Source organism: Artibeus jamaicensis, unplaced genomic scaffold, assembly GCF_021234435.1.
Source record: "Artibeus jamaicensis isolate MK-2021 breed Jamaican fruit bat unplaced genomic scaffold, CSHL_Jam_final contig_685, whole genome shotgun sequence".
Lineage (NCBI taxonomy): Eukaryota > Metazoa > Chordata > Mammalia > Chiroptera > Phyllostomidae > Artibeus > Artibeus jamaicensis.
The window spans coordinates 22,658,227-22,677,280 of NW_026521924.1; the positions used below are offsets into that span (position 1 = coordinate 22,658,227).

Sequence of the window (19,054 nt, forward strand, 5' to 3'; positions counted from 1 at the left end):
AGAATTCAAAAGGGCAGAAAAAGACATCTGAAAGAGAAACATGAGAGTCTAGTGACATTAACCACCCAGAACCTCACTGAGATCCCAGATGTGTGACTTGTACACCCAAGTGTACGTATACTGCACTGCAGGGCTCCTACCCAGTTCTTTTTTCGTGCACGCACTGAGCTGGTTAATAGGAGGGAGGGCTATAAAGGCAGAAGCTCATCTTTCATTCAGCCTATTTGCTGCCTTCCACGGCTATCACAGTTCAGCCCAGGAGAACATTAGTGCTCATCACCATGGAGGCAATTGTAATGTCAACCCCAGAACTGTGGGATCACAAAATGAGGGACATGTAATATGTTTTAAGGTCAGAGCAAGGGAGGTGAGAACCAATCTCCCAGGCAATACAGGTCTTTGGAAGCTTTTCTGAAGCAATTAATATTCTTAAATTCAGGTTTTTTTCCTTGTACAAGATAGAGACAATTACTAATTCTTTCGAGTTAAATTAATTCCTTTGTTTGCAGGAGATATTATACCAGAATTCATGGCCCTCAGACTCTGAGAAATGAATGGTCTACCACAGGACATACAATCGGGTGTAGATACCTTCATTATAAAGTGTGGCTTTCATCTGAACTAGAGAAAGCAATCTTTGACCTAGATCACTGGTACTTTGTTGTAACCCTATCCTTCAAGTACCATTAGTCTGGGGAGACAAATAAGCAAGCAGGGCACTACCTCGCAAATCCACTTTACGCTCCAGGAGAAATGGAAAAGGAGGAGGAGCAGTGCTTAATCCGGTCTGAGGGGTTAGAGAAAGCTTCCTGGAAGAGGGGGCACCTAAAATGAAGCTGGAAAGGCAAGTAGACATTGGATTGATGATGGAGGGAGGGGCTCTTTCTATTCAGAGAGGCACAGAGGAAACCCTGGAGGCCCAAGGTTAGAAGCCTGGAGATGCTATCGTTTCAGGACTGGCCAGAGGACTTGGAGACCACAAAAGGGCCACAGGATAAAGAAGCAGAGACAGAGGGCTAAGGAGGAGAGCACTGCAAGGCAAGGAGGGGCTCATATGACCGGATGCCAGTCAAGCCGGGTGAGGGCCAAAGGCCTAGATCTGGCTAAGCATAAAGGGCCCCAGGTGCCCTTTGCCTGAGACGTTTCAGAGAAGTGGCCAATGCAGACGCCAGGGCTCAGAGTTGGGTTCAGGAAGCAGAGACTATGGATAAGGCTACTCACAGAAAGCTTGGCTAAGAACAGGGAGTGAGCTGGAAGTAGAGGATCAAATTTTCTCCACTAACCTGAACCTCTCCACTAACCTGAACCTCTCCGCTCTGAGCTCCAGACCCACTTCTCCTATTGAATTCCTTCTTTTCCTTTACCACTACATTCAGTACACACTTTGGCCTTCCTTCCATCACCCATTCTCCATACAATAGCCGAGTGGTCTTTTTAAATGGTAAGTGGGACCATCTTAGCCCCTACTCAAAATGTACAATGGTTTCCTGCTGCCCTTAGAAAAATTAACTCCTTGCCTTGACCTGTATGTTCTTCTGTGACCTGGGCCCTGTTCTCCTCCCCAGCATCTTCTCATGCGCCTTTCCCTCCTGCTGGTCTTGGACCAATCTTTCAGCCCACAAACCCTTTAAGCACATTTCTGCCTTAGGAGCTTTGCTCAGGCCGCAGTGCTCTGAGCAAAGAGCACTCCAGCATTCTGCCTGGAATGCTCCTTCCTCTCTTGCCCTCCCTCCTCCAACCAAAGCTGCCAAAGGGTGAGTCACTTATAAAGGGGCAGCCACCACAGTTCTTCCCCTGCCCTGTGCTCAGGGGTTCACCTCAAAGCAACTTTGGAGTCCAGGTTTCCCAGCTCTCCAGGTGGGGTCCAGGCTCTTACCAGCAGGGGCTTTGACAGCAAGAGACTCAAGACCTAGCTCATGTCTCTGCTGCCTATTAGTGGTGTGGCTTTTGTCAAGGCACCACCTTATCAGTTTTCTCATCTTAGAAAAGATAAACAGTGTCTAGTTCCCTGGATGTTAGAAAGCTCCTCTCAGAAGGAATGTCAACACCCTAGTTTTCATCCACTATCTCCCATGACCCGAGGGCCTCTTTCCCACATTTGTAGCACCTGCCTTCACTGGAGACCAGCCCTAAGCCCCGTAGCCTTTCCCAGTCTCTGTCTATCAAGGCAGGAGGAGTGGCCTCTCTGCTCTGTCCTAGGGCTGCACAGGTCCTGCCTCACTCTTCTCAGCTCTGCCCCCCACCATGCTATGCCCAGTAAAACCCACACACCCCAAACGCACCTCCCAGAGGGTGAATGCCTCCTCTCAACTACCTCTCCTGTGGCCTTAGCCAACAGCTCCCATCCTAGGTTTGGTGCATAAAAGCCTCTCAGGCAATTCTCCACTCTTTTTCTCTTCCCTGACTCTGCTGGCTGGACACTGACACTCAGGGCAACCTTGGAAGCCATGGTTTGAAGATGGCACAGCATCCACCAGCTGAATCCCTTCCACCCTCACTGCTGACTGGATTTGAAGTACGCTGCTGTTTTTAAGCCACTGGGATTTCAGCAAGAAAAGCTAAAGGAGTTCATCAACACCAAACCAGTATTACATGAAATGTTAAAGGGTCTTCTTTAAGAAGAAGAAGAAAACAGCATTATCAAAAGTATCAACAAAATGGCAATAATTACCTATCTATCAACAATTGATCTCATTCAACAAAATGAATGAGAACAGAAACATTCATAGATACAGAGAACATTTTGACAGTTGCCATATAGCAGGGGGTTGGGTGGAAAAGGTGAAAGGATTAATAAGTAAAATTGGTAGTTACAGAACAGTCACGGGATGTAAAGCACAGCATGGGGAATACAGTCAATAATATTCTAGTAACTACGTGTGTGTCAGATGGGTGCGAAGCTTATCCAGGTGATCACTGAGTAAGTCGTGTTTAATCACTGGGGTGTATGCCTGAAACTAATATAATAATGTATGCAACTATAATTTAAAAAATATATATATATAAATGGGACCTTAGAGATCCTCTGTAACTAACTACTCTATGAAGAAACTAAAAATAAAAAAGGTTAAAAATAAAAGATTTCAGCAGAGTTTATCAGTTATAGAAGCTAGCATTTCTCTACGTAATACGGGCTGAATTTAGATCTCTGGAGAGCAGGGGGAGGACTCTAGTGGTAAAGAAGAAAGTTCACACAAAAGCCTGGAGCCAGGATTACTCATGGCTGACGACACCAGCTCCATTTATATACTTACTTATCACTTTCAAAGTACTTTAAAATACATCTCATCAGTCACAGCCATCATCAGCATCAATTTTGTTGTTTTTGATATAACTAACAGTTTACAAATGAAAAAAAGAAACAGAGAAGTTAAGGTATGTCCAAGGTCCCATAGCTTAGAAATGGAGGTGGCAAGATGGGACCTCAGCTCTCCTGGCTCACTGTCCAATGGCATTCTCACTACAGCCTCCAGTCTCTCAAAGCCGCATTCTAGTGCTACAGCAGAGATACCCTTGGCTGAAGTACAAGGGTGCTGGAATGAAACAAAGAAGATCGGTAGTCTAACAGAATTGGTTAAAGGCAGATCGCGGAGGGCTCTATAAACATCAGACTGGAGAGTATAACTTACATTCCATGGACAATGAGAACAATCAGCGACCTCCACTTTCAAGCCCCACAGCAGTAATTTTATACCCACTTCTGTCTTCAAAGACCGGACTGCACCATCTCCTCTTGGCTATCAGCTGTTGCCAAAGGTTCACTTCGCAAAGAAAATAGAAGCTTCTGTGATGGCAAATTTTCCAGAACCCTACTTTCTATAAACATTGCTCTATCCCCAAATAGCCTTCTTCTTGCCATGCCAAGTAGAAAAGGCATCCCTTCTCTGGCCATGTTACTGGCCATCCCTGGGCACGTCCCTCTCCCCATGGAGGACACCTAGATCAATCACCGTCCTTTTTCCCTCTTGCATCTCTGCCTCCTTCCTTTCTTCCAGCCCCATCTCTTCAGCCTCTGATGTGCTATAGTCACATCGTCCCTTTTATCCTAAAAAGCATCCCTTCCTCAGGAATCCCCAGCCCCACTCATCCTACTTCATAATGGAGCTCCTTCAAGAAACAGCAGCAGCAAACACGCATTTCCACTTCATCACCACTGGTTCTCTATTCCACCCTCTGAAATGTACCATGACACTGAAATAGTGACCTCTAACACCACCACCTAGGACCTTAAGTTCAATGGGCATAAACCAACATTTCTGTCAACCTTTTTGTGGCTGCACTCTTTCCTTCCCGAGATCCTCTCCTGCCTTGATTTCTAACACCCACTCTCTCCTGATCCTCCTCTCTCTGTCTACTCCTTTTTGGTCTCCTATTGGCCTCTCTCCCTCCACCTCTCCCCTTAATGTTAGTGTTTCCTGGGGTTCCATCTGGATACCTCCCCTTACCTTACATACTCTCTGTCCTGTTTCAAATCACCCACAAATAACAGCTTCAACTGACAGCTACACACTGGTGACTTGAAAACTCATATATCCGCAGTCCAGACCACTCACATGAGCTCCCCATCCCCGGGCTACAGTTGGTCACCAGTAAGCATTTCCATGTGGATTCCGCAGCAGCACAAACTCAACATGCTGAAAATCACCTAAGCAGATTGCTTACCATATTTGTTTCCCTTCGTTCTGCACTGAGTATGAGAGCATTTGTTGAGTACTGTCAGCCGGGGTTCTGCAGAGAAACAGGGCCAGTGGGATATATGTGTGCAGGTGGGTGTGTGTGCGTGCACGTATGCACACACAAATGAAATTTAAGAATTTCATTTCAAGGAATTGTCTCACCTAATGATGAGGGACTGGCAAGTCTGAAATCTATAGGAAGGCTAGCAGGCTGAACACTCAGGCAAGAAATTGACATTGGGGTTTTGAGCTCATATACTACCCAAAAGGACACTCTGGAGACAGGGTCTGGCCCTTTCACCGCTATCTCCCCAGCAGCTTACAAAATGCCTGACACACAGCAGAAGCTCAAATATTACACAACGGTCAGCCAGGTAGGAAGTGAAATGCTATTAAGTGAGAATGAAACAAAAAGCTGTGGAAGGCACTGAGTCATGACGAGGAAGAACTGGGAAACCTGAACAAGGGCTCTAAACCCAGACACATGCTATAAACCCAGACACAGCCCCACTGTGGCGTGCCTTTGCCAGAATGACCTGACCACTACAACTCTGACTGAAGGACCACCACGCAGCTAGAAGCACATCCATTCCCATACTTCATCTGAATGTCTTACCAATCCTGTGAAGTTGACGTGGTAAAGAAAAGGCCACATTTTATGAGTAAACTGAGGCTCAAAAAGACTCAAGGGTCTTGTCTAGGTTGCTAGAGAAAATGTCTCCAAGGAAAGGTCCTAGTTCCTCAGTGATATGACCAAGAGAGGGACCATAAAAAACAGATGGTCAGAACCACAAGGGAAGCATGGAATAAATTCAAAGCTCCTTATGCACCTAAATCTGCAAAAACTGAAGATATCTTCTACTATTTACAAAGGATACTTTTTATTTTAATTATGGTTCAGATCATTTTTTGTCTTACTGCACTATAATTCCAGGTGCATATTAGATCATTAGCATCACCATATATCCACTATTGTAGTAATAAATTTCTGGTTATAAAATAAATATCTAGAAGCATTGTTTTCTGAAATAATGCCAATATGTATTAAACCTACAGTTCTTTTTAAATATATTTTATTGATTATGCCATTACAGTTGTTCTGTTCCGCCCCCCCTTCATTCTCCTCCACCCTGCATAAACCTATAGCTCTTTAGGGATGACTAAGTAGCCTACATTAATCAAGCCACCCCAAAACAGCAGGTTGTCTTATTTATTAGTAACCATTAGAACTAGTGAAAATTAAAATATTTAGGCCAAGTATTGCACTTGGTAATTCTCTGAGGCTACATGGCATTCTCTGAAGCCATGAAGTACTAGAAACCCCCATTAGCTATTCCAGTTAAACAAAGCAAGGCTGATTACCCCCACTTACATTTGCACCTATAGTAACTTGACCTTTTTCAAAGTTCTTTCTATGTAGTGTCATTTCAGTATTATAAAACTCATATAAATCTTTTTAAAAGGTGTCTTATCCCAGGTGACAGAAAATAGAGGCAAATGCATGAGGTCATGTGATGGATAAAAGGTGAACGCAGGACCAGAGGCCGGGCCTTTCTGCCCCCGGGATGACAGCTATACTGTGAATCCGTCACGGCCCTGGCCGTGGGGCCGCCAGACAGTAAGTGGCATGAGGCCGGAGAGCCATGTCCAACTTCCTCCCCAACGGTGTCTAGCACAGTACCAGACACACACTACACACAGTAAGTGCGCTATGGGCGAGAAACTGAATTTGTTTTCTTAGAGCTGCTTTGGTCACCTGCATGGTAAAATGGGCCACGCAGCTTTGCCGAATATGCTGGATTTAAAACGCTGTTGGCATGCCCAGGACACAGAAGGAAAAATACTGTCTTTCAAACCCATATGTAATGATTCCCAAGGAGATCAGAATTCTGAGCCACAGCCCCATTTCAGCACAACATGTACAGGTGACGTGCTTTTCAGCTTCCTGGAAAATTAAGTATTGAACTAATAGGGCAAATGGAAAGTTGAAAATAGAACCTTGCTCTGGCCAGGTGGCTCAGTTGGTTGGAGCATCGTCTCATGCATTGAAAAGATTGTGGGTTTGATCCTGGTCAAGGCACATACATAGGTTTCAGGTTCAATTCCCCATCCCCAGTCAGGGCATGTACGAGAGGCAACTAATCTATGTTTCTCTCAGTTTCTCTCTCTATCCCCTCTGTCACTCTCACTGAAATCAATCAACACATCTTCAGGTGAGAAGGAAGGGAAGGAGGGAGAGAGGGGTGGAGGGAGAGAGAGAGGAAGGGGAGGGGAGGGGAGGGGAGGGGAGGGGAGGGGAGGGGAGGGGAGGGGAGGGGAGGGGAGGGGAGGGGAGGGGAGGGGAGGGGAGGGGAGGGGAGGGGAGGGGAGGGGAAATAGAGCCTTAACAGGGGAAAGGAAAAAATTGCCAGATTTCAGGCATAACAACTATTTGCAAAACCTGCAAACTGCACAATGGTCCAGCTGTAGCTAACTTACCATGGCAAGAAATGGGATTGCTAAAGGAGAGGAACCACCCAGAGGGGCACACGTCAGCGAGAGAGAATCTGCTCTGCGGTAAGGAGACACAGCTTTGAGGCACGACAAGCCCAGAAACAAGGCGCACAGAGGCTTAGGGGCAGGAAGAGAAATACTGGGCAGGGCTTCGTTGCCTTGCCGTGAACGCCTTGCTCAGCTAGAGTAAGGGAGAACGAGGAGGAGCTGGCTCCCTTCCACTTAGTACGGCCCCAGCCCACAGTGCTCTCCTGTCCTCACTGCCAACCACCCCTGAGAAAGACATTCAGAAGTGGGGTGGTGAGGGTTCAAGAGGCCTCCTGCCTGGCAGACTCTTCCTTTCCCACGAAGGCCTCACCATCGTCGCTTAGAGCTCCATCTTCCCGCAAATCCCAAACCATGTATCAAGACACATGCCTTTCATTATCATTCTGATTTTCTATTCGCCACCACTTGAGACATTCACTATGATCCCAAATTATTTTTAAGGACTTTCATAAAAGCTCTTCCCCACCATACTTGCCTTATTTTATTATTTCATATATTAATTGCAAAGATAAGTTATCCAAAATAATTGAGAAATGAGGCATTCTGGATGAGTGAAAACTAATTCATTAAGCACCAAAATATTTCTGTAGTCTTAATAAAATAAAGGATGCCTTAGTAAACAGAGAATATCAAATACAATCGTTCAATATTCTACCCAGCCTTCAAGATGCAATCTAACCACAAACGCTCCTACTCAAAGCACCCGCTGATCCCCTCTCACCACTTCCACCCACCACTAGAAGTAACCTCTTTTGTCTGTGATCCTACATTTTGACTGTACCTCCTTGTAGCACACAGCATGTTCTGCCTGAGGTTAGAGATTTAAATGTACCTTGTCTAACTTAAAAAAAATAAGTTCCTTGAGACCAGGGACCTTCTTTTTTAACCCTAAAGGGCCTAGTTCATAGCAGGCACATAACCACTTCACAAAAGGAATACTCGAACATTATAAAGAACAGTGCAATAAAGCAGAAACTTCAAGGGTTCCTGAGCTCTGTAGGGTAGGAAAGTGTGGTATCAAAGAACATGTTACTATCATTAAAATACTCATTGGCCTCTGGTTCAGTATTTCCCAGCTTTAGAAGAAAATGTTTTTCTAACAGGGAAAAAATACTCTGAATTCCAATTAAAAAAATAGAATTATTTTTTAAAACTCTCAACTTGCAAACTGAAAGCTCTGGTTGAGTAGGCACTGCTGACGCTGTGCAGCCACAGTTTCTAGGTCTCAAGACGGGCATTCAAGTGGCTCCTGCACTTCACCGGGGAGATGAGTCGACGAGTGGAAGGATGCGGTAAGTGACAGGAATATAAGCGAGATGCCACGCCATGTTTGGCGTCCCATTCACCAGTTTGAGAGCCAGGCTTCACGGGGCCAGCAGTGCTCAGAGGAAATTACAAATGGAACACATGCTGGAGCAAATCAAGTTTGAGGCTCAAAATCCACAGCAACCACTTCTAGCAGGGCTGACAACATTTTTTTTCCCAAAGCTTTACTTCGTGTTTGGGTGGAACCCTGCACCTCAAACTCAGACCCCCTTACTAGCAATAGGGGTTCTAACTGGTCTGCTGAGAAGGGCGAACTCCCAGCTTCTCTCCCCAGCAGCTACTGTTTTGCAGGATTCCTCTTCCTTGTCATGAAAAGGAACAGAAGTTTCTTGGTGAAAACAGGGAGAATGGGAGGGTAGTGCTACTGGTATCGTGATACTAAGTATCTAATCATGTCCACTGCCTCTTAGGGAAAACTGCTTGTGTTTGGCTCGTCATTGAGTAAAGATGTTTTTTTAATAAAGATAATTTTCAAAGTTTATTTAAAAATCCACAATTATAATGGATTTTATAATGGAACATTTTAACATATTTTTCTCAGGAAATGAAAGACAATATTTGTTGGCATACAACAGCTTAGAAACAGTTAATAAATTTTTTTTAATGAAACACCTAGAGAAGTGTTCATTTGGTCAACAAAAAAACACCCCCCACACTTTTAATCACGATCAAACATAATTAAACACAAAATGAGGGATTACATTCGGCTATAAGTAACAGGCAACACCCACCGCCTTCCCTACAGAAGGAAGGTCTAGGTCAAGGCGGCCACTGCCCCTGCAGTGGAGAAACAAACTCCCCGGCCTCCTCTCTCACTGCACCGCTGGACGGCTCGGCCAAGCAGGAAGCACACTCACTCACACTGCTGAGTGCGTAAGATGTTTCCTATGCAAGTTAGGCCTTACATAGATACAATCAGAGAAGAGAGGATTCAGATATAAGCATGAAAGTCTGAATCAGGTTCCTGGTGGACACAAGAGGGCTTGCAGGAAAATCCAAACTCTGATGGGTTTTTGGTGTGGATCTTGTGAAGAAACCAATGTAAAGTGGTAATATCAGATACCTGGTGGTGGTTTCAATCGGAAGGTCAAAGAATACAGGTTACAGGTTGGAAGATGGTGTTCCGATAGCCACTGTGTATGTGTGTCTGTCTGTCTGTCTGTCTGTATTGTATGATGGCTCCAAAATCTGACTAATGCCTTCTTCATTTTTGCCTTCCAATCTCATGCAGGGGTGGCTACTCATGAATTCTAACCTGGAAGCACAACCACGGTGGATGTTGGAAAACCAAGTTTTCTAACGTTATCCCCCGGGGAGAATGTCTCCAACTCTAGATTTTGCTCACCTATCACAGATCCCTCATCTCAAGTCAAAATTTATTCACCAAATACCAGCAAAAAAAAAAAAAAAAAGACAAAAGCAAAGGGCCCAAAATTAAATTGTTTTGTATGAAACTATATCCTTTCATGAACATGGCATACAGAGAATTTATTCCAATTATTTATTAGTATGGAAACAGAAAAAGGCTCCTATTCCCAATCCCCCCCAAAAGGAGCTCTGTCAGAGGGGAAGGCAGAATGTACATAATGGACGAGGGATGTGAAGGACCGTCTCAAGGTCACTAGGAAAACCCAAATACCAAACAGTCCCTTTTCAGTGGCCCCTTACCACAGAACAAATAAAGCATTATAAAGAGACACCTAACCTAACTGCGTATAAAAATACACTTCAATTCACCTATAAATCTAACCGGCTTCAAAGTGGAGAGAAAATACTATTAAGTATTTTAAGGGAAAAGCACTACTTATTAATCTACATACTATTGTTGAAAGAAAACTTTCTGAATTATCTCACATGGTCACTCATGAAATTGGTAGAATTTCCCAGCCCAGTGATGTACTTCTACACAGAGATTCAATACACACAAAATATTTACAGCATCCATTAAGAACTTCCATGTTGCAAGTTCTATTTCTTTTCCATGGGCATCTTTGCAAATAATGGTGTGTGTCAAATGAAGTCTTTCTCAGACTGTTTACACTCAAGAGGTTTTACCCAGTGAGTCCTTTCATGTGTTGGAAAGGAACTAGGGTAAATGAAGGCTTTCCCAAATTCTGCAATTCTGCAAGGCTTCCCTCTAGAAGGCATTGTTACATGTCTTCAAAAATCTGTGTGATAAATGAAGGCTTTTCCACGTTCCTTACGTTCACAGGGTTCCTCTCCGATGAGTCCTCTCCTGTGTTTGCAAGGCACTGGGATTGCAGTAGGCTGTACCAGTGTTTGCATTCAAATGGTTGGTCTCCAGTGAGATTTCTTTCATGGTTTTGAAGAGAACTGAGATACCTAACTGCTTCACTACATTTTTACATTCAGAGGTTTCTCTCCAGTGTGATTCTTTCATGGTTTTGGAGAGAACTGAGACAAGTGAATGCTTCACCACATCATTCACATACGCAGGGGACATGAGGATTCTCTCTCCAGCTTGAGCTGTGTTTTCAAAGACCTGTGATCTCTGTTGGCTTCAGCACATCACCTACCTCCACGGGCTCCTCTCCAGTGTGAGTCCCTCTGCGCCTCTGCCTGGTGCTGCACTGTCTCCAGGCTGTCCCACACGGCTCACATTCCCGGGGTTTCTGCCTGGGGGTTTCTTCTGTGTTTGAAACCTTTGATAACACCTCAAGGCTTTCCCACATGCTTTATTCTTACAGGGCTCCTCTCCAGGGAATTTTCTTTCATATCTTCAAAAGTGACGATAACAGGTGAAGGCTTTTCCACACTCCTTACACGCACAGGGCTTCTCTCCAGGGTGACTTCTTCCATGTTTTTGGAAACCTAGATGGAACTCACAGTTTCAGCACATCACTTACATTACAGGGTATCTTGCCTGCGTGAGTTCTTTGGTGTGTTTGTAAGGCATTCTGATATATGTAGGTTTCACCGTGCTGTTTACATTCACAGTGAATTTACACTCACTACACTGTGAGTTCATGGATGCGTTCAAAGAAAACTAAGGCAACTTTGCCACGTTTTTTACATTCACAGGGTCTGTCTCCTGTGTGAGTCCTTTTGCATGTTTGAAAGTTTGATGGCATCTATAGGCTTCTGTATTGTTCACGTGGATTGAGTTTCTCTCCATGGGTGTTCTCTCATGTATCTGAAGGGACGGTGACAAACTAAAGGTTTCACCACATTCCTTACACCCACAGGTTTTCTATCATGACTTCTTTCATGTTTTTCAAAACCACTGGAGAAAACTGAAAGCTCTCCAAATACGTTACATACATATGGCTTCTCTCCATGATTCTGATACTCGTTTGGCTTGTGTCCAGTTTGACATCCGATGTGCATATTACGAGATGAATAATGAATAAAGACACTGTCCTGCTGCTCACCCCTTGCAAATCCCAACCCTGGCTTAATCCAACTATACATCTTCTTTGCTCCTAAAATCAGGCAGTTGCCTGCTACTGGTGTCCCGATTAATCCAGGGTCTCCTACCTCAACAGAGCACTACATACTGCCTGGAGGTCATGGACATTGCCCCAAGGTTACTCTTCTTCCTGACCTCAACTGTATGTCAAATCTCCTCGTTTTTCCTCTGACCTCTTCTGACTTTTAGCAGAAAACCTCACCCTGTTTCACAGAGATAATGGAAGCCACCAGTCTGGCACTTGCTTATAAGCTCAGAAAATACAACTGTGTCCACATAGTCCATCATAAGGTCTGTGGAACCCACTGCATCTACACCAGGCCTACTGTTTGTTTGGGTATAGGAAGGAAGCCCCTGGTGATAACCCTTACTGAAGTACGCAGCAATGGTGATGAGTGCCTTTCTGCCGAAAGTACAAAACCAACCAGCCTCTCAACAATGGCCGGCTTCTCTAAAGATCTCTCTACCCTGAGAATCTTTCTTAAGATAGGAAGGAGTTGAAAAAAAAAAAAAAGAAAGCTGTCCTGCCTACAGGTACTTAACAAGTTTAAATCCAAACAGAAAGTTGCTATACAACAATAGAGTAATTATAAATCCCAAGCCAAATACTTGATTTTCTGATAGTTTTTATAAATTCAAAACCGGAGTCAGTGAAACAAATACCATTATGATCTGTTTTTCACTCTTACCAAAACTCTAATTTGTTGATGGAGCTACAAGTCTTTGCCTGGGGCCTTTTTCCCCCTCCTTATAATATTAAGCTAATATTGATTTGTGTGTGTGTGTGTGTGTGTGTGTGTGTGTGTGATTATGTTCCTCACAATGACCCTGTGAGATAAGAACTGTTATTTTTCTCTATTTACAGATGAAGAAACAGACCTAGACGTGTTAAGTAATTTGCCCAAGGGCTAACAGCTGAAAGTAGCAAAGGTAAAATTAAAACACAGAGTCTGGACATAAATTAATCTATGTGCTTTGGCATAGTGGTTATTACCAGAAACTTCCCAGGAAATACAAAATCCAAACCCAAGCATTCTGATTTTTTATACTCCAATATATGCTTAGAAATAAAAACCTGAGGAATCATAAATATTATTATTCCACATTTCATATTCATGCATTCCTACAGGTATATCAGAAGGCAGTAATGCACAAGAGGGACATTTCTATGGTCATACCACGTAGATTCCAATCTTAGCTCCAACACTTCCTTAGCTGTTTAACTTTAAAATTATGTAACTTTTGTGGCTGGTGTGGTTCACTGGATTGAGTGCTGGCCTGTGAACCAAAAGGTTGTCAGTTCGATTCCCAGTCAGAGCACATGCCTGGGTTGCAGGCCAGGTCCCTAGTAGGGGGAGTGCAAAATGCAACCACGCACTGATGTTTCTTTCCCTTTCTCCCTCCCTTCCCCTCCCTCTAAAAACAAATAAGTAAAATCTTTAAAAAAACATAAAATTAAAAATAAATGAATAAAACTTACTTAACTTCTCTAAGCTCAATTTTCTCAACGAAAAATAGAAATCTTGTAATAACTATCACCACCTTAGTTAAGAGCTCTCTCAGATATTTGTTTATTTTTAAATATTTTTCTTTCTTTTCCTTTTGTTTATCTTTTTCTTTTAAATTTTTTTCTCCCCAATATTTAGAGATATGTGTGAACACACTTAGCAAGGGACCTGGCGCAAAGTGAGTCTCCAAACGCCCCTGCCGGGTCGCGCTGTCTCATACACCAAAAGGCTGTGGGTTGGACCTGCCCTGCCCCCTTCCCTGTCGGGGCTTGTGCAGGAAGCAACTGAGCCGATTGATGTTTCTCTCTCCCATTCTCTTTTTCTCTTCCCCTTCCTCTCTCCCTAAAATCAACAGAAACATAACCTTGGATGAGAATTTTTTTTAAAAGTAAGTCTCAAAACAAGTTAGCTGTTATAATAATAGTTATTCAAAATGCACCAAGGCCCTACATCTACTGGATTGTAAGAAGGGTACCAGGACCGTACAATAAACAGGACAAGGCTTCCCCTGCCTTCACAGATCTTGCCGTCTACTGGGGGGTGTAGACAATAAAGAAGAATACAAATGTGAAGAAGGATACAAAAGAAGAATATAGATGAAATACTTGGAATGTTGGCTAAGCAGGAGATTTACATGTACCATAGAAGGGCTGAACAGGACGGCCCCTCCACGGAGTATTTTGGCTGAGATGGATATTTGAGAAGGATCCTTCTATGAGAAGAATGGGGCAGGGGGCTGGTGAGCAGAGAGAAGGTCTACCAAGGGGCACTTGGCATGTCTGAGGAACTGATGGGGCTCCAACCTGACAGAAGCATGATGAGCAAGGACAGGAGGTTGGAGAGGATGACAAGGGCCGGCCGGGCACCTCAGAGTAAGAAGTGCCAACGTGGACTAAGTGCAGCGGGAAGCCACTAAGCAAGGGGCTGACGTGACCTGGTTTATGTTTTTGGTAGGGTCTCTCTGGCTGTACAGGGGAGAATGGGTTAGGAGAGGGTAGTGGAAGCTAGGTATGGTAATAAAAGGTAGGGGCAGTCATCCAGTTGAGGACGGTGGGTGCATTAGGAGTGGGGAGGGGACGGAGGACCTCTGGTGTCTTGCCAGATAGGCCAACAGGCCACACTGATGGATTGAACGTGGGGTGAGGGATCGGGAAGAATCACCTGAAAAGATGATCACCTGAAAAGATGATCACCTGATCATCTTTCAGTCACCTGAAAGATGACTTTCAGGTGTCTGGCCTGAACAATGAGTGAGTAGTCGTGACAATAAGACAGGGAAGGCTGGAGGAGAGGGGAGGAAGGGGTCAGAAATGAGAATACTAATTTGGAAGTGGTTGATTCTGGATGTGTGGACCTGGAGATCACTATGAGGCCAATAAGTCAGGTAACAGGAGGGCTGTAGCTGGAAATGCAAGTCTGGAACCAGAAGAAGGCCCAGGCGGGAGGTGTAACTGAGGGAGTCATCTGTATCTAGAGGATATGGAAGTCCTGGGAATAAATGAGATCATTTAGGGAGAAAGGATGGTGAGAGAAGGGAGGTAATCGAACGACAGAGGCATGGTAAAAATCACTTGGTGATCTGAAACTGAACACGGTGCTGTAACCCACATAAACACACACGGAAGTGCTCCAAATATGCTCCAATGAAGCCTCTAGGAAAGTTAAAAACAAATTCTTAACACATTCCCTCTAGGCCTTTAAAAGAATAAAATGTTCATTTAGGGTTTTTTTCCACAAGTTCTTGTATATTTGGGTCCTAAGAAAAATAATCGAGCCCTGGCTGGTGTAGCTCAGTGGATTGAGTGATGGCCCTGCACCAAAGGGTTGCTGGTTCAATTCCCAGTCAGGGCACATGCCTGGGTTGTGGGCCAGGTCCCCCCGCAAGCAGGGGACTTGCAAGAAGCAACCACACGTTGATGTTTCTCTCCCTCTCTTACTCCCTCCCTTCCCTTCTTCCTAAAATAAATAAATAAATAAAATCATAAGAAAAGAAAAGAAAAACAATCTGGCCCTGACTGGTGTGGACTCAGTTGGGTGTTGTCCCACAGAGCACAGGTTGCCAGTTCAATTCCCAGTCAGGGCACATGCCTGAGTTGTGGGTTCGGTCCTCAAGTAAGGGTGCCTATGAGAGGCAACTGATTGATGTTTCTCTCTCGCATTGATGTTTCTCTCCCTCCCTTCCTCTCAAAAATTAATAGACAAAATATTTTTAAAGAAAATGTTCTGACCCTGGCTGGTGTAGCTCAGTGGATTGAGCACAGGCCTGCATACCAAAAGGTTGCCAGCTCAATTCCCAGTCAGGGCACATGCCTGGGTTGCAGGCTCGGTCCCCAGTGGGGGGCGTTTGAAAGGCAACCACGTACTGATGTTTCTCTCCCTCTCCCTCTCTTTCCCTTTCCCTCTCTCTAAAAATAAATAAAATGTTTTTTAATGTTTTGAAAATGAAAAAATATTTGAAGTTCTCTGTTTGAATTGTTTTCAGAGGGATCCTTTTCCTTAAGAGCAAAAGCGAGGATTTTTTTCAAAAATGCACTAAAATTACAAGTAACCTACTTGAAATTCAAGGCTTTAAAAAGCTTACTCTCATTCTATGTCCTCTCTGTAAACATTCTACCTTAAGACTCAGTTTTTCCCATCCTTATAATAAAAATGCAATGATATGTTTTATTACTGATGTCATTTTGTCCTGAAAGATGAAACTGGTCCTTTCAAACAGTTCAGGAGTCACATGGGAGATGTGAAATGCCCAAGAGATCAAGGATTTATTTTAAAATGTTGAAAAACAAGAACAAAAACCTTAAGTATACCTGCTAGCCATCCAAAAAAACTGATAAGCAAAGAAGTGAAAAGGGGAGAATTGCCAGGAAAAAAATATGTAAGTGTAACAGTTACTCCTCAAATGAAAATACACCAAAGCTGTAATTACATCTCTGGGTATCTGTTGACCCAAAAAACTCACTACGTTCTTGAGGCTTATACTCTCGCTCAAGAACCACCCAACTGAAATCACAGTTGTAAACATCACTGGGGTACTTTATACGTCTCAGAGATTTCCATTGTGACAGAAAGGTTGGTGTATTAGAAGGCAAGTCAGTAATGTTTGCCAAAAATGTTCCTTACCTCAATTGTGAAGTGAAATCAACACTAATTCTTTTTTAAAATCGAGGCTCACTTTGTAAAATTCTTCTCAGATATGTAAAGGACAGGGCTATGCTGACTTTGAAGGGACTGTTATCCCATTTCATTATCTAGCTATGTAAAAGCCTGGGAGGCCACCAGGAAGGTCATGTGAATAGGTGGATAATGAATATTCATTCATTTATTTATTCCACAAATACTGATTAAGCACCCAGGATGTGTCCGGGCCCTTGGGTTGTATCAGTGGAAAAGTCTCCCGTTTCTGGGTTAACAGAGGAAGAGACAACAAAATAACAAATAACCACGTATGTATTTTCCAAGTGGAGATAAGTGCTATGAAGACGAGTGAGGTGGGTTAAGGAGGACTGGAGAATGGAATGTATTTTACACACAATAGTCAGGGAAAGGCTGATGGTTATACCTGAGCAGAAACCTCCAGCCAGAACTCTGATGCCCAGGAAACGGAGTTCCAGGCAGAGGGAAGAGCAAGTAAAAGGGCACTGCATATTTTAAGGCATAGCAAAGAGATCTGTCCAGCAGGGCTGAAAGTGAGGGCAGGGAGGCAGCCCAGCAGGCAAGGGCTTCAGGGTATACAATAAAATGAGAAGCTATTCAGTACTCTAAGCAGAGTTCTAACTTTTTAAAAAGATAGCACAGGGAATGTAAGTTCTTACTCATAAAAACAAACCAAATAGATATCTCTCATAATCTATTTGTAAGTAAAAAAAAAACAACATACAATAAAACAATCTTAAAGTATGGTTGCATTTTTTGTAAGAAAAAAATACTTACACATGGGGACAAATGACTAAAAAGATCAATACCAAACTGGATTACTTATGGTTTGTGGGATTGTGAATTTTTTCTTAGGCTTTTCTGCCTTACACATGAATCACTTTTGTAACTTTTAATGTTATCTTAAGGGGGGGGGGGTGAACCACTCCCACTGTGAGACTGCCTCAGTCTGAAATCTTAAGTATTAAAAACTGAAAAACAAAACACAGGAGAACATTTCTCCCAAAATTACCCGACTGCCCCTGCAATGTTTGCCTGTTGTGGAGCATTGCACAGATCAAGCACTGCTCCATGTATCAAGGTCACAAAACCCACTTGGTTAATATGTTTATCATTACATAGTAGCTCTGTCCTCTAAAGCAACTTTGATTACCATCTTTCCAGGGCAGCAATAGAAAGCCCTTTTCATTAATTTCCTAAGACTCTTTGATACTACTTTGCTCTTCTGGATTTTTCCACTGTATGTCTCTTAGAAACAAATTAAGCCCAAATAAGTTGTTCCAGCTAATGAAGTGCGCTTTTGGTTCTCAACCCCGTGGTTGAGAATAATCCGGCAAAATACCAAATTGCTTTGGGACGCATTTTCTCTTAGTTTTGAAATACTGCAATACTAAGTTACTACAAATAAAGAACATCAAGATAACCACCTAGAAGCGCATGTATATAAATGGAAGCTACAGTAATCTTTTTAAAGTGAGAATGTGTAGAGGTCTCACGAATAAGTATACTATGTGTTCGCGTAACACAGATAAAAACAGAAAGTAGTTTGGCCTCCCTCCTCGCCTGCCTAACACCCCCCCCCCCACCCGGCCATCACAGAACAGCTTCTCCCAGGGCGCAAGCCCAAGGCAATCACTGCTCAGAAATGCAAACCACTCCAGCTCTCACACAGGCACCTGAGCGCCACATCCCACCCGCTCCTCGATCACTTCCAACAAGGTTCTCCGAATGAAAATCCCAAGCCCGGAAGGTTTCACTAGCCCCAAACTCCGCTCACACTCCACTCGCGGGATCCGGGAACCTGGCGCCCGGGTCTTCTGTTCCCGCGTGGCCAAATGAGAGTCCCAGGATTCAGGATCCTACTGTACCCCAACGGGTCGAGTCTGGGTTCACTCGCCTCCCAGAGGCAGGGGCCAGCCCATCTCCGCAGGACAAACGGGCTGGCGGGAGTTGCAGCAAGTGACTCTGGCCTCCCAGCATCTCCGCCTCACGTCCATCAGGCCGTCCCCCGCGCTCCCCTCCCTGCTCTCGGGCGCACACGCAGCGCCCACCCGGCACACCCACGGACACGCACCCTCACATGGCAGGCGGGCATCTGCAGACCCCCACTCGCCCTCCATAACCCCCCGGTTGCTCTTTACGCAGCTGTCTGCCTGATGGGAGCCAGGGTAACCCCCAGGAGCGGGGGCACCCCACGCCCCCAGGACGCCCTAGACTTGAGCTGGGGGAGGGGGTGATGACAGATGGGCGAGGGGCGGGGCTTCGGGGGGAAGGGGCGGAGCCTCCCAGCAAGGGGGTGCTGGCGGCTGACAGAAAGACCCGGGGCAGCCGCGGGCGGGAGGGGCTGGCGGGCACTACGGGCAGGGCTGAGGGTCAGGCGTGGCGGGAAGGAGCTCGCGCAGACACAGAGGGCTGACAGG

General features: G+C 44.5%; 1 protein-coding gene across 5 annotated transcripts in view; it reads right to left on the reverse strand.

Annotated features, from left to right (window-relative positions):
- Positions 1 to 19,054, reverse strand: part of ZHX3 (zinc fingers and homeoboxes 3) — a 97,109-nt gene that overhangs the window by 77,666 nt on the left and 389 nt on the right. The window contains exon 1 of one of the 5 annotated variants that reach the window (XM_037164508.2): positions 18,709 to 18,872. The exons of 2 other annotated variants lie outside the window; for them this stretch is intronic. The gene's annotated coding sequence lies outside the window, so the exon portion shown is untranslated. Of the gene's footprint in view, positions 1 to 18,411; positions 18,641 to 18,708; positions 18,873 to 19,054 lie in introns of those variants that run through there. 2 more of the 5 variants (XM_037164509.2, XM_037164507.2) reach the window with 2 other exon arrangements.